This window comes from Bombina bombina, chromosome 5 (assembly GCF_027579735.1).
Source record: "Bombina bombina isolate aBomBom1 chromosome 5, aBomBom1.pri, whole genome shotgun sequence".
Lineage (NCBI taxonomy): Eukaryota > Metazoa > Chordata > Amphibia > Anura > Bombinatoridae > Bombina > Bombina bombina.
Window position 1 is genome coordinate 192,511,415 of NC_069503.1, and position 15,734 is coordinate 192,527,148.

The following is a 15,734-nucleotide window of genomic DNA, read 5'->3' on the forward strand; positions in this document are numbered from 1 at the left end:
ATGCAATTTTAGGCAACTTTCTAATTTACTCCTATTATGAATTTTTCTTCGTTCTATTGATATCTTTATTTAAAAAGCAGGAATGTGATGCATTGGAGCAAGCCCATTTTTGGTTGAGAACCTGGGTTATGCTTGCTTATTGGTGGGTAAATGTAAGCCTCCAATAAGCAAGCGCTATCCATGGTGCTGAACCTAAAATGGGCTGGCTACTAAGATTTACATTCCTGCTTTTAAAATAAAGATTGCAAGAGAACGAAGAAAAATTGATAACAGGAGTAAATTAGAAAGTTGCTTAAAATTGCATGCTCTATCTGAATCATGAAAGAAAAAATTTGGGTTTAGTATCTCTTTAAATTCTTATTAAGGCTGTGGAAACTTATTAAGGTTATGGAAATAGTAAATATTCTGCATTCAAATTAAAAAAGTCACCAGCTACCGCTGATTATATATTGTATAATTCAATTTAGTGAGTGAGGGAGTTAATTTCAAAATGTATAATTGTTTTAAAATGTATGTGTACATTGTATTCATTAAATTTCCTAGTTTTGCTTAAAGGAACATGAAACCCAAACACTTTTCTTTAATGATTCTGAAAGAGCATACTATTTTAAACAACTTTCCAATTTACTTCTATTATTTAATTTGCTTTATTTAATCTTACTATCCTTTGCTGAAAGATATATCTAGTAAGCTAAGGACAGCAAAAGAACCTTGGTTCTAGCTGTGATTGGCTGCATATTTATACCGATTGTCTTTGCTCAACCATGTTTCAGTAGAAACCAGTATGCATTGTGCTGCTCCTTCAACAAATGATACCAAGAGAATGAAGCAAATTTGATATTAGAAGTAAATTGGAAAGTTGTTTAAAATGGTATGTTCTACCTAAACCATGAAAGAAAAGTTTGGGTTTCATGTTCCTTTAATTGTAAGTAAACAAATGAATGTGTGTGTGTGCATATACTGTAGTGTGTGTGTGTCATATAGTGTGTTGTGCATATAGTTGTGTGTTGTGTGCATATAGTGTGTGTGTGTGCATATAGTGTGTGTTATATAGTGTGTGTGTGCATATACTGTTGTGTGTGCATATAGTGTGTGTGTGTGCATATAGTTTTGTGTGCATATAGTGTGTGTGTGCATATAGTGTGTGTGTGCATATATGTGTGTGTGTGCATATAGTGTGTTGGTGCATATAGTGTGTGTGCATATAGTGTGTGTGTGTGTGCATATAGTGTGTGCATATAGTGTGTGTGTGCATATATGTGTGTGTGTGTGTGCATATAGTGTGTGTGCAATAGAGCACCCTTGATTTTGATTCTTTTTCACAGAAATACCTCTGTTGTGTGTATAGACGCTGTAGGTATTCATACAGCCCAATAAATTGACCTACAATTCCCACCAACCTCTGCTGCCAAATCAATGTTTGGTTTTTTTTAAGCTGAATATAAAAATGTATATCTCACAGTCACAAGAAATAATTTTCAAAGTTAAAGGGATACTAAACCCAATTTATTTCTTCCATGATTCAGATAGAGATTTTAAGCACCTTTTAATTTACTCCTATTATTAATTTTTCTTTGTTCCATGTTATCTTGATTTGAAAAAAGCAGTACTGTAAGCTTTAGAGCCGGACCATTTTTGTTCAGCACCTGGGTAGCACTTGCTAATTTGGCTAAATGTAGCAAACCAATCAGCAAGTGCTACCGAGGTGCTGAACTAAAAATGGCCGGCTCCTAAACTTTTATTACTGCTTTTTCAAATCAAGATAACATGAGAACAAATAAATATGAAAAGGAGTAAATTAAGAAAGTTGCGTAAAATTGCATGCTCTATCTGAATCATGAAAGAAAAAATTGGGGTTAGTAACCCTTTAAAAATAAGGAAAAGTAGCTTTTTTTTTAAACTTTTTTTTAATAACTCCTAAAATATTCAACAAATTTAATTGAGATTTCAGAATTGATGGTGAAGGTCCCACTGCCAAGAAACAAATCTGTTCATGTAACCCAAAGAAACAACCACCACAAATACCGGTTTATCATTGAACAAACTACAGTATATATATAATATATATATATATATATATATAAATAAATAATATATATATATATATATAAATATATATATTATATAAAATATATATATATATAGATAATATAGATATATATATATATAGATACATATATATAATCATTTGACATATGTTTTTATCTACACTTTGTGAGACTCTTCCCACAGATTTTTTTGTCTGCTAGACAAAAAATGTAATAAATAGGTTTTATCGCAACTCATTACAAGTTTCTAAAACAAACATTAAATTGGAGACCTTTATTATATCAACATGTAATCTGCAAGTAATGTCAATTTAATAACAGCCTTGCAACCATTCATTTAATGCAAAGCTTTCTGTAAACACTGAAGGTGTAAAATTATCAATCCAGGTGCTTCCTTTGTATACATTTGTTCATGAATGTATTTAAGTCCTGAACCACAGTAATTTTATTTAAACTGAAATAAAAAGAAAACTACAATATATTTATTATAGCTATATATTTATGTTTAATAAAATGGACATTGTAGCAAACATTGTTTCCCCTTCATATGAAAGAACGGAAAATTGATATTCTTAAAATTGTTTTTCATGAAACAGTTAAGTAAATGTTAATTATCTACTGTCTTGTTCAGTGCACCCATACTTTATTATATAAAAAAAATTAACATATAAGCCTTTCTAGTGTACCATATATGGGTATATAAAATAACAATAAACATGAATTTAATAGTTAATAATTATAAAAAGTTTTTTTTTGCAGTGTTCTTTCATTAGTGATGTCCGCGAACATAAAAATTTGGGTTCGTGAACGGCGAACGCAAACTTCCACAACTGTTCGCGAAAGGGCGAACCGGCGAACTGCCTTAGACTTCAATAGCAGGCGAATTTTAAAACCCACAGGGACTCTTTCTGGCCACAATATGATGGAAAAGTTGTTTCAAGGGACTAACACCTGGACTGTGGCATGCCGGAGGGGGATCCATGGCAAAACTCCCATGGAAAATTACATAGTTGATGCAGAGTCTGGTTTTAATACATAAAGGGCATAAATCACCTAACATTCCTAAATTTTTGGAATAACATGGACAGTCTACACCAGAATTTTTATTGTTTTAAACGATAGACAACCCCTTTATTACCCATTTCCCAGTTTTGCATAACTAACACATTATAATAATATACTGTTAACCTCTGTGATTATCTTGTATCTAAACCTCTGCAAACTGCCCCTTTTTTCAGTTCTTTTGACAGACTTGCAGTCTAGCCAATCAGTGCCTGCTCCCAGATAACTTCTCGTGCACGAGCAAAGTGTTATCTATAGCAAATATGTGAACTAACACCCTCTAGTGGTGAAAAACTGTTAAAATGCAATCTGAAAGAGGTGGGCTTCAAGGTCTAAGAAATTAGCATTGGAACCTCCTAGGTTAAGCTTTCAACTAAGAATACCAAGAAACAAAGCAAAATTGGTGATAAAAGTAAGGGGTGACACTGTGCCCTGGCAGGCAGGCACTGAAACGCACACGTGTGAAGGAAACTGACTGTTTTATTTAACACAGTCAAAAAAGTGTTGTTTTTTTTAAATCTACACTACTGTTACACCAGATATGAGTTGCACAGGGGTGACACTGTGCCCTGGCAGGCCCTGAAACGCACACGTGTGAAGGAAACTGACTGCTATTATTTCACAGTCAAAAAAGTGTTGTTTTTTTTAAATCTACACTACTGTTACACCAGATATGATTGCACTGGGGTGACACTGTGCCCTGGCAGGCAGGCAGGCACTGAAACGCACACGTGAAGGAAACTGACTGCTATTATTTTAACAAAGTCAAAAAAGTGTTGTTTTTTTCTAAATCTACACTACTGTTACACCAGATATGAGTTGCACTGGGGTGACACTGTGCCCTGGCAGGCAGGCACTGAAATGCACACGTGTGAAGGAAACTGACTGCTATTATTTAACACAGTCAAAAAAGTGTTTTTTTTTTAAATACAGTATTGTTACACCAGATATGAGTGGTGGCACTGGGCAAGTGGGCACAGTATAATACGCTGAGCCTGACACACATTCTGGCAGGCAGGCAACTGCAATTAGATTACACAGGAAAAAAAAAAAAGCAGACTGATGTTCTAGCCCTAAAAAGGCTTTTTGGGGTGCTGTCCTTACAGCAGAGATCAGATGTGTCCTTCAGGACTGTAGTGGACACTGAATACACTAGCCTAGCTATCGATTTCCCTATTAAATCAGCAGCAGCTACACTGTCCCTCCTCTCTCTAAGAATGCAGCTTCCAAATGAATCTAAAATGGATGCTGTCCAGGAGGTAGGAGGTCTGAGAGGAGGGTCTGCTGCTGATTGCTGGAATGTGTCTGCACTGTGAGGTACAGGTCAAAGTATAACTCAATGATGACGAATAGGGGCGATCGAACATCGCATATGTTCGCCCGCCGCGGCGAACGCGAACAAGCTATGTTCGCCAGCGAACTATTCGCGACATCACTACTTTCTAACTATTTCTACAAAACTATGCAGCTAAAGAAAAATATCTCCAAATAGATATACTGTTTTATATTGTCCTGATAATAACCCATATGTTTAAGGTTTAATGCTAAAAATTGCTCTGCTTGGACTGAAAACGCTAAATTCGAAACTGCTACACAAAACTATATAGTTTGGAATTTAGACGCTCCAGGGTATTTATAAAGTTATTTGACACATTTAATTTAACCCTTTTATTGTCACTGCCTATATTTATTCACACACAGGGTGGAAAATATCAATATACAGTAATTTACTATCAGGGTTAAAAGTTACTAGCCCAGAGAAAAAAGCTACTTTTCCTGCAGCATTTGATATGAAAGCTTTGTTACACTTACACTTTGTGCTTTGCATTTTAGATTACTTTACACTTTAGATTTAGTCCTTTCAGTATCATAGAATTTAAGCTTTATACTTTCTCATTTTATATATATATATATATATTTTTTAATAACTTTATTTGTAATTAGAATCCAGTACATACATGCGCAAGACTTAACTCAGTACATCTTAATACATCTTAATGATATACATGTGAAAAAGACCAATGAAAAGATACAAACAATATTCTCTAGACACATCCTCAATGATCTACACGACTACACCACGTAAGAATCTGGACTCACATTTTCTTATATATGACAAAACAACATAACATTACAACATAAACCTTAACATACAATAATAATAACTTACTTACCCAGGGCCCCCGCCAAGGTCGCCCCCCATGGGCACAAGGGGAACAAAGAAGGGAAAGAGAGTGATAGCAAGAAGTGTCGCCACTAAGGATGTCCCCAAAGCAAACAAATTTATGTGTACCTATATAGGTTAATAATTATTCTTGGGCAGATGGGAAAGACCATCTACCTTTGAGATTCTCGCTTAAGATAAAGAGACTATTCTTAAATGGGTGTATATGACTTTTCTCTAACTGACTCAGGTAAGTATAAAAGATAAACGTCCCATTTAGATATGAAATGCTTTATCCGCTTCTCCGGATCACCCTTTACATCCGCTTGTTCAATAAGCATTTGCTTATGTATACCTCTAAGCAGCTTCTGAAGAGAAGGGGATTTCTCCCCTGCCCATCCTGCCAATATAACTTGTTTTGCCAACACTATAACCAAAGATACAAAGTTATCAAAAGGATGGGACATCAGCAGGGATTAGGAAAATTATGTGTTGGCTGAGAGTACAACCTGGGTCTTTGTTACTTTCGTAAGCCAGTACGATACTTTGAGCCAGAAGCTCCTAAGCTTAGACAGTCCATATTAGATGCAACCAGTCAGGAGAGCCATAACTACACTTAGGGCAGATATCCCTAGCCTCAGGGATCCATTTAGAGCGGAGATGCGGGTAATGTAGGCTTGAATGAATTTTAGGTGAGTCTCCCTTAAGTTTGCAATAGTAACTGTCTGTATTTTTTCCAAACTGTCGCAGATAAGCCTCTCATCTATCAATAATCCCTCAAAGCCATCCCATTTCGCCATAAGTCTGCGTATTGCAGTGCCCTCAAAGTGTCTAAGAATGGCGCTGTAGGTGTGTGCGATTTATAAGACCTTGCCTTGCCAGGCACATAAAGTGTCGATATTAGTGGGTTCTTTGGGGAGACGCCCTTCTGCTTTTAATCTAGAGACATAATGCCTACTCTGAAAATATGCAAAACTGTGGGAGTTCGGGAGGTCAAACCTCTCTTTAAATCTTGGAATGGGACAATCTCCAGTGTTAAAGGATTAAACAGCTGTTTGATCGAGGAAAGATTATGGGCCTGCCATACCTGGAATGCTTTGGTGGTGTACCCGGGTAGAAATTCAAGTTACCTTTGGCAGATATTTACTCACAGATTTGTCTGTCCCCCATATCTTGCACAACTTGGCCCAGGCCCTAAGTGGATCCCTATACAATATGTGGTGTTGTATTTGCGCTGGTAATGAGGTGAAATTCGCATGCGGCAGAAAGGCCAGGGCCATTGGTTTGACAAAATTAGTTTCTAGCGTGGGGACAGTAAATCGATTATTACCAACCAGCCAGTCTAAGACTAGTTTGGCAAGGGTCCCAGTTGTACCATGCTATATTCAAGACGAAGTCCCCCCTTCTCCAAGGGCATGACCAGACATCCTCCCATCCTATGTTTCTTCCCTCTCCAAATAAATTGACCCAACGCGGACTGTAGAGATTTGGTATCTTGTTGGGTGAGAAGTAGAGGTAGCATCTGCAGAGGGTACAGGAGTTTGGGCAGCGCCACCATTTTGAAAAGGTGGATTCGTCCTGTGAGTGATAGGGGTAAATTATGCCAGCCCGAAAGCAAAAGTTTTATATTACGTAAAGTGTCTGTCAGGTTTAAGTGGTATAATTTATTGGGGTTCATATGTATTTGAATGCCTAGGTATTAAAAGAATCGTCAGTTATTTAAGTGCGTGTTTGTCAGAGGAGTGTTTTTCTTGTTTGTAACCAGAGAAGTTCCGATTTATGAATATTTATTTTATACCCTGTGAAGGTACCAAAATTTTCAATCATTTTCAAAAGAGGTGTCAAATTGGGCAGGGTTGCCTATAAATAGAAGCAGGTCATCTGCATATAGGGAAAGATGTTGCTTATGGTCCAGGATGTCTAACCCAACACTTTTTTGGCGGATGTGACAAGCGAGGGGCTCTATAGCTAGGTCAAACAATAGGGGAGAAAGTGGGCACCCCTGCCTCATACCCCTTGTAATACAAATGAGTGGGAGAGTTCACCATTAATTATCAAAGATGCCTTGGGGGCTGTATATAATCGGTTCAGAAAAGTTGCAAAATTGCCCGAAAGGCCAAATTTTTCCAATGACGTATGAAGATGGTCCCATTCTATCCTATCGAACGCTTTCTCAGCGTCGAGGGCTAAGAGACAGGCATCTTGTAAATCTGCAGGGTTAGGGATTGGGAGTTATACCAATAATGGGAGGTGATTGCCAAAGTTTTTCTAATATTAATCACAGATGATCTGCCTTGATGAACCCGGTCTGATCCGTGTGTATAAGTGAGGAAGGACCTGCGCTAGCCTGTCAGCTAAGATTTTGGTTAACAATTTATAATCTCCGTTTAGTAACGAAATTGGACGATAGGAAGAGGTGTCTGTGGGATCCTTATCCGGCTTAGGGATAAGACATATTTGCCTCAGTAAATCTGGCATCAATTGGAGAAGAGCCTTCCAAATATGCTGTGAACAAGAGGACAAGGCAGGGGCAACCTCGTTTACTAGGAGTTTATAATATTCTGTGGGAAGCCCATCAGGGCCCGCCGCTTTTCCAAGCTTGGCTCCGTTTACAGCTTTAATTACCTCCTGAGGGAGGATACGCGCTAAGCAATGAGCTCTGCTCATCCGAGAGGGTAGGGACACATGTGTTTTCCAAAAGTGTTGCTTAGCCTCCAGACTGATCTCCTGACTAGTGTATAAGGAGGTGTAGTATTTGACGAACTCTGACATTATTTCTTTATTATTCGAAGTTAAGCGAGATTGGGATTTTATGGCCAGTATATGTGATTTGGGGTAGACAGCCTGACTAGGTTTGCAAGTAGTTTACCTGATTTGTTACCGTGCCTAAAATATCGTCCCTGTCTGTGTAAGTCAAAGTTATTGTTTTGTTGGGTTAGACGTGTCTCTAGCTAACTTAAGATCGTAATATTTTTTTTGAGGTGGGGGTAGGATTGGAGAGGTATTCATTATATGCCTTAGTAAGATTTGCTAGGAATGCTTCATCAATTCTTGCAAATTTTCTATTGTGGTGTGCTGTAAAGGAAGTAATGATTCCCCTCATAACTGGTTTGGAGGCATGCCAGAACAGGTTTGGGTTATTACTGTGCTGCTCATTATCGGACCATAGTGTGCCCACTCAGTCCTAAGATGTTGCCGGAAATTTATGTCATTATATAGGTAGAGGGAAATCTCCAAGTCCTGTTCGGGGTCTGATGCGTGTGGGTTGGAGTGTGAAATGGATTGGGGCATGGTCTGATATTATTATGCGCTCAATGGTTGGGTGATAAATTTGGGACGTTATTTCAGAGGAGGTAAGAAAATAATCTATTCTTAGAGGGTGCTGTGCGTCTTGGACAACATGTGTAGTCTCTTTCCAATGGGTTCCTAACTCTCCACACATCCACAAGTCCTAATGTGGATTTTAAATTATTTATCAAGGATACCTCCTTTTGAATCTTGCGTGTGACTGTTTTGAGGAGCTAGCTAAAGTAGGGTCCTTGAATCTGTCCAGAGAGCCTGGGCCAAGTTGTAATCCCCCCAAGGATAATAGGAGCAGTATAGGCAGCCAATTTAGCCAGTAGAGATGACCAAAAGGGGGGTATTTCATTGGGACCATAGACATTGCATAAGGTATACTCCAACTTCCCCACCCTCAGGGCGGCTAGAATATATCTCCCATCTCTATCTATCTACCTGCGAGAAAGACACCGAGAGGCCCTTCTTTACCAGAATAGCTACTCCTCTCTTTCTGCCCTCCGTGGGGGAATATATAATGTGGCCTACCCATCGAACCTTAAGTTTCTCGTGTTCCTCTGCAGTTAGTTTTGTTTCCTGGAGCAGCGCTATATCAGTATGTAATTCCTAAGCTGCTGCAGAATCATGCTCCTTTTTGCCGGGGACGTAATGCCCCCAACATTCCAGGAGGTAAACCTAAGGCTTACAGCCATACTGCAGCTATAGGGCTGAGGCAAAAGTGCGCAAGGCTGGGTGATGAACTATACAGTGTGGTCCTACGTACTGGAGCATCTATATAGAGATGTAGGACATGGCCCCAACTAATGAAGTAAGAAGCACATAGGTGATGTGTGGATAGGAGTGTGAAGAGATGAAAACCGAGGGTTGACTCACCACAAAGGACAGCCAGGAAACACTCTCCAGTAGTTTTTGTCCATGGGGGGAGACCAGGTAGGCACCAGGAAAGGTCTGAGAGAGGGCCAGCAAAAAAAGAACATAATTAGAACATAATTAAAGGCACATTCATAGACATGGATCCCAGTAGTTTCACATAGCTAACAGATAAATCCCCCTCATATGTTAACAGCCCATCCCGCCCCACATACAGCAGTAGCACTTGCGTTAAAACTTTAGAGAGATGACATACAGCGCTATCTAAGGTGGTCTGAGAGACAGCGGGCAAACTAGTTAGGCTGAAGACTATCACCACCAGGGAGGAGAACCCAAAACTACACAAGAAATTTGTTGAGGGAATATGTGGGCCCACAGTGTTCTGCAAAAGAGGCACAATTATCAGCCCTTTTATGAGAAAATAAGGTAGTAAGCTGCGCATAGCACTGCATAGTGTGAGATATGGGAGTGTGCTCAGCGGCTAGGTGGGGAAATTGATATTTCTGGAGGACATGCAGAAGATATTTTACACCTCTCCCACCTAACGTAGACAGGTAATAAGGAGAACAAGGCCCAGAAACCCTCGATTGCCAACCCTCCCCCACAAGGCAAACACCAAAGTTACGTTCAAACAATGTAGTCCAGATGGTTCCTGCAGGCTTTCACAGGACCTAGAATAAAACACAAGACACAACAGAACAAACCAAACAGGAAAAAAACAACAACACCCAGGCAGGCATTGACAGCAATGTAGACAATGCTACACAGTCCACGTATGGAGAAACCGGGGAGGAACCCCGCATCTGGGCTCTCCGCATCAGCCTTTGGTTATCACCATGCAAGGCACACTTAAAGTGAAGATACAAGTTCCTTGAAGAGAAACATAATTAAATAACATGTCCAAGACAAGTCTGGCCAGGACTGTTCAAGTGTCTCCATCTTTGTTTTCAGCATCTAGATGATCTTGCAGCTGTTGAGGTGTAGTGAAAAGCTTAGGACCCCTTCATAAGCCGTAGCTTAGCTGGGAACAAAAGCGAGGCTTGCCTTCCCTGAATGCAATTTAGAACACAGTGGTGCAAATTCCTTCCTCTTCCTCGCCACTTCAGCAGAAAAGTCCTGGAAGATTAATAGCTTGTGTCCCTCAAAGCTGAGGTCTGACTTGGCTCTGTAGGCTTTGAGAACAGCTAATTTTCCTGGTAGCGCAGCAGCTTGAAGATTACTTGTCTTGGGTTGATTAGATCTGACAAGCATGGCTCTGGCCTATTCTGTGAGCCTCTCCACATCAAGCGGAGGTGTCTGGGTCCAATTGCAGAGTTTGGGTAAAGTTAGGGCTGTAAACTCAAGAAGGTCTTTACTTTTGATTGACTCAGGCACTCCCACCACCCGCAGGTTATTGCGGCGAGAGCGGTTCTCGAGATCATCAAGCTTTTCTTGAAGTGTAAAATTCTGGCGCTCCAATCGTAAGATAGTAACAGAAGAGGAATGCTGGGTATCTTCAACATCTGAGATTCTCTGTTCTGCATGTTGCAGGCGTGTGGAATATTGCCTAATCTCCGAAGTGAGAGTATCCATGCCCGCCTGTAAAGATTCCATTTTGGGAAGAAAAAAACGCTTTTAAATCCTGTAGCAGGGATTGTGGGGTATCTAAAGTTGGGTCCCCATCCGGTGGTGCAAGCGTCTCCAGCTGTGGTTCTTGAGCCTGTTTTTGCTTTCTTTCTGCCTGTTTTTGTTTGCCCGCCATGATGGGTATAGCCTGTGTGGCAGAGACTTTAAAATATTTATCCACTTTCATGTGGGACAGTAGGGTGGGTGAACTATGAAACTCTGCACAAACTGAGTTGTCCATGCAAACATGCAGCTTTATTCCTAGAGCACTTAGTAGTGAAGAAAGTTCATGTGTGGTTAGGCAAAGAGGTGCTAGTGATAAGAGAGTTCCAGGCCCACCAATTCAATAGGCAAAGTTGCTGATACACACCACGTGTATTGGGAGAACAGTAGTAAAGTTTTATGCCTCAAATAGTGACCCAGCGAATACATCCACAGCTTTAAACTTGGATATATCTGGGACCCTCAATCCCCAGGAGATTCTTTCCTTTTATACCCAAATGTCTCTATCCTCAGAGGATTAACAGGATTTGGATCCAGCTCCTGCGCTCCAGCCTCACCTCTCCCTCCCCCAGCCCTCAGGCAGTAATCAGGGTCTGCAGGCAAGCTTCCTGAGTGGTTTGCAGTGTTAAGTATAATGGCAATGGAGGGGGCAAGGGGCCGGGAACGCAGGGCTAAATTAAAGGCAGCACTTCTTGTGCGTAGGTACAATCATGGCACTTACTGTCACTAGGGTGGTGACAGATGTCCGGTGTTAATGCTGCTGTTATCGATGCGGCTCTACTCCAATCTCCCCACATAGATGGCGTCTCTTGTGGCTGCAAAGCCCGCAGGCTCTTGTGAACTGTAAGTGTACCGTGGGCTCCAGAAGCAGCACCTTACTGCTTTCCAAGAACGTCCCGGTCATACAAATACTCGTTAACGGCTTTTTCTTGTTGGAGCAGGTGGTCGAACATTAGGAGTGTTGAATTCCAACGTGCCGGGCTGTCGCAAATCAAGCGCCTCACTGGCATGTTGTTTTGCCGCTGGATATCGGAAAAGTGTGCCATGGCCGTGTAGGAATGCCTCAAATGGCCACACACCTTCCTGGACTGCTTCAGGACGTCCTGTAAGCCTGGGTACTTATGCATGAAGCGTTGTATGATCAGATTACACACATGTGCCATGCACGGCACATGTGTCAACTTGCCCAATTTCAATGCCGCCACCAAATTACTTCCGTTGTCAGAAACCATTTTGCCGATCTCCAGTTGGTGCGGCATCAGCCACTGATCCACCTGTGCGTTCAGGGCAGACAGGAGTGCTGGTCCGGTGTGACTCTCTGCTTTCAGGCAAGTCAACCCCAAGACGGCGTGACACTGCCGTATCCAGGATGTGGAATAGTACCTGCGGAGCTGGGGGGGGTGCCGTTGATGTGGAACAAGATGCAGCAGCAGAAGAGGACTCAGCCGAGGAGGGTATGGAAGAGGATGGAGTAGGAGTAGAGAAGGTGGAAGCAGGCCTGCCTGCAAGTCATGGCGGTGTCACCAACTCCTCCTCTGCAGAGCCACGCATTCCATGCTTGGCAGCCGTCAGCAAGTTTACCCAATGCGCAGTGTAGGTGATATACCTGCCCTGACCATGCTTTGCAGACCAGCTATCAGTGGTCAAATGGACCCTTGCCCCAAAACTGGGTGCCAGACATGCCATTACTTCCTTTCGCACAATCGAGTACAGGTTGGGGATTGCCTTTTGTGAAAATAAATTTCGGCCGGGTACCTTCCACTGCGGTGTCCCAATAGCTTGTATGGTAAAAGCTGGCGGGCTAAGAGTTCAGACAAGCCAGCTGTCAGATGCAGGGCAAGGGGGTGACTTTGTGACATTGGCTTCTTGACAGACACCTGACTGTGGTCAGATGAGCAGGAATTGCTCCGGAAGAGAGACGGAGTGGCGGATGGTTGAGAGGGGGCAAGGAGGACAGCAGTGGTTGACGTGGTTGAAGATGCTGGACCAGGAGGAGGATGGCGGCTTTGAGTTTGTGTGCTGCTTCTACTCGTGTGTTGATCCCATAGGCGTTTGTGATGTGCGATCATGTGTCTTCACAAAGTAGTTGTACCTAGGTGGGTGTTGCACTTCCCACGACTCAGTTTCTTTTGGCACAGGTTGCAAATGGCATCGCTGTTGTCAGAGGCAGACACACAAAAAAAATGCCACACTGCTGAGCTCTGCGATGACGGCATTCTGGTGGTGGCAACAGCATGCGTTGATTGGCGTGCTGTCTGGCTGACCCCGGGTGCCAATGCATGCTGTCTGACTGTGCCACTAGCTCCTTGCGACGACATCCCCCTGCTTCCAATTCGTCTCCTCCTCCTCCTCCTCTCTGTCTCCCCATCTGAACTTTCCCCCTGTTCGTCTTCTCTTCTAGCGGGCACCCACGTGACATCCATGGACGCATCGTCATCATCAACCGCTTCACTTGTATCTGACAAATCAACAAAGGAAGCAGCAGTGGGTACAACATCCTCATCATCACACCGTACGTCCATGTCTGTAATGCTGCCTGACTGAGACATATCACTGTTATCTACATCCTCTATCAATGATGATTGTGCATCACTCATTTCTTCCAACTGATGTGTAACAAACTCCTCTGACAGATCAAGTGAAGCGGCTGTGGTGCTAGTGTTGGTGGTGGCGGCAGGCGGGCGAGTGGTGGTAACTTGAGAGGTGCCCGAAGATAAGCTGGAGGAGGATGGTGTGTCAAGGTTCGGAGCGGAAGCTATAGAAGATTGGGTGTCCTGTGTTAAAAAGTCAACTATGTCCTCCTCAGAACTTTTCGAGTTCATGGGACGTGGCCTCTGAAAACTGGGCATTATTCTATGGCCAAAGGGAATCACAGCACCACGACCACAATGGCACGCTGGCAGGCAGGCAACTGCAATTAGATTACACTAGCAGACTGATGTTTCGCAGTCAAAAAAGTTTTTTTTTTTTTATTAATTACACTACTGTTACACCAGATATGACTGGTGGCACTGGGCAAGTGAGCCTGGCACACACACTGGCAGGCAGGCAACTGCAATAAGATTACACTAGCAGACTGATGTTTCACAGTCAAAAAAGTTTGTTTTTTTTAAATTATTTACACTACTGTTACACCAGATATGAGTGGTGGCACTGGGCAAGTGGGCCCGGCACACACGTTGGCAGGCAGGCAACTGCAATTAGATTACACTAGCAGACTGATGTTTCACAGTCAAAAATTTTTTTTTTTTAATTATTTACACTACTGTTACACCAGATATGAGTGGTGGCACTGGGCAAGTGGGACTGGCACACACGATAGCAGGCAGGCAACTGCAATTAGATTACACTAGCAGACTGATGTTTCACAGTCAAAAAAGATTTTTTTTTTAAATTATTTACACTACCGTTACACCAGATATGAGTGGTGGCACTGGGCAAGTGGGCCTGGCACACACGCTAGCAGGCAGGCAACTGCAATTAGATTACACTAGCAGACTGATGTTTCACAGTCAAAAAAGTGTTGTTTTTTTTTAATTATTTACACTACTGTTACACCAGATATGAGTGGTGGCACTGGGAAAGTGGGCCGGGCACACACGTTGGCAGGCAGGCAACTGCAATTAGATTACACTAGCAGACTAATGTTTCACAGTCAAAAAAGTTTTTTATTTTTAAATTATTTACACTACTGTTACACCAGATATGAGTGGTGGTACTGGGCAAGTGGGCCTGGCACACACGCTAGCAGGCAAGCAACTGCAATTAGATTACACTAGCAGACTGATGTTTCACAGTCAAAACATTTTTTTTTTTAAATTATTTACACTACTGTTACACCAGATATGAGTGGTGGCACTGAGCAAGTGGGCCTGGCACACATGCTGGCAGGCAGGCAACTGCAATTAGATTACACTAGCAGACTGATGTTTCACAGTCAAAACATTTTTTTTTAATTATTTACACTAATGTTACACCAGATATGAGTGGTGGCACCAGGCAAGTGGGCCTGGCACACACGCTAGCAGGCAGGCAACTGCAATTAGATTACACTAGCAGACTGATGTTTCACAGTCAAAAAAGTTTTTTTTTTAATTATTTACACTACTGTTACACCAGATATGAGTGGTGGCACTGGGCAAGTGGGCCGGGCACACACGTTGGCAGGCAGGCAACTGCAATTAGAATTACACTAGCAGACTGATGTTTCACAGTCAAAAAACTTTTTTTTTTAATTATTTACACTACTGTTACATCAGATATGAGTGGTGGCACTGGGCAAGTGGGCCTGGCACACACGCTAACAGGCAGGCAACTGCAATTAGATTACACTAGCAGACTGATGTTTCACAGTCAAAAAAAGTTTTTTTTTTTTAATTATTTACACTACTGTTACACCAGATATGAGTGGTGGCACTGGGCATGTGGGCCGGGCACACACGTTGGCAGGCAGGCAACTGCAATTAGAATTACACTAGCAGACTGATGTTTCACAGTCAAAATTTTTTTTTTTTTAATTATTTACACTACTGTTACACCAGATATGAGTGGTGGCACTGGGCAAGTGGGCCTGGCACACACGATAGCAGGCAGGCAGGCAACTGCAATTAGATTACACTAGCAGACTGATGTTTCACAGTCAAAAAAGTTATTTTTTTTAAATTTACACTACTGTTACAACAGAT